Here is a 588-nt window from a genome sequence, read left to right as displayed (position 1 = left end):
ACAAGTATTATTATAACTGTAAAAATCATTAGTATCATAAATAAATAAATTACGGGGGCAGTTATAAATAAATTAGAATTCAAGGGTTAAGTTATCAGATCTATGTTGGCATGGTGACGGTTAAGTCACCATGGTGGTTAAGGTGATGGATGATTGCATTACAGCAGATGAGACCAGTATCAGATCAGACTGAGGAAACCCACCGAACAGGTCACTGTAGCTTTATCATCCCACACCTGCCAGAACCAAGCAAACACCCATATACTGTAGGACATCTACAAGGATTAGCCATGTTTGGGCTGGCATATCGTGTGTTGTTTCTTAAAAGTTTAATGCTATGACACGGGCTGTTTTTCTAGGTGTAAGACGTATGTGTGTTGGCATAGCACTTTATTATAGAAATCATAAGAGCAAGAAAAGATTAACGCTACTGCTTTTGGTATCAAATCAGACTGAAGGTCTCAGGGTTAACTGATCCCTAACTTTCAACCTGAACTTGAACCCTAAACCCAAACCCTATACCTTATCTCATTCTTCACCGTAGCACTATCATTAACCTGAGCTGCAATCTTGGTCTATCTTTAATCA

This window comes from Sinocyclocheilus grahami, unplaced genomic scaffold, assembly GCF_001515645.1.
Source record: "Sinocyclocheilus grahami isolate Dianchi unplaced genomic scaffold, SAMN03320097.WGS_v1.1 scaffold2968.1, whole genome shotgun sequence".
NCBI lineage: Eukaryota > Metazoa > Chordata > Actinopteri > Cypriniformes > Cyprinidae > Sinocyclocheilus > Sinocyclocheilus grahami.
The sequence above is the reverse complement of the archived record's forward strand: the minus strand, read 5'-3'. Positions refer to the sequence as shown.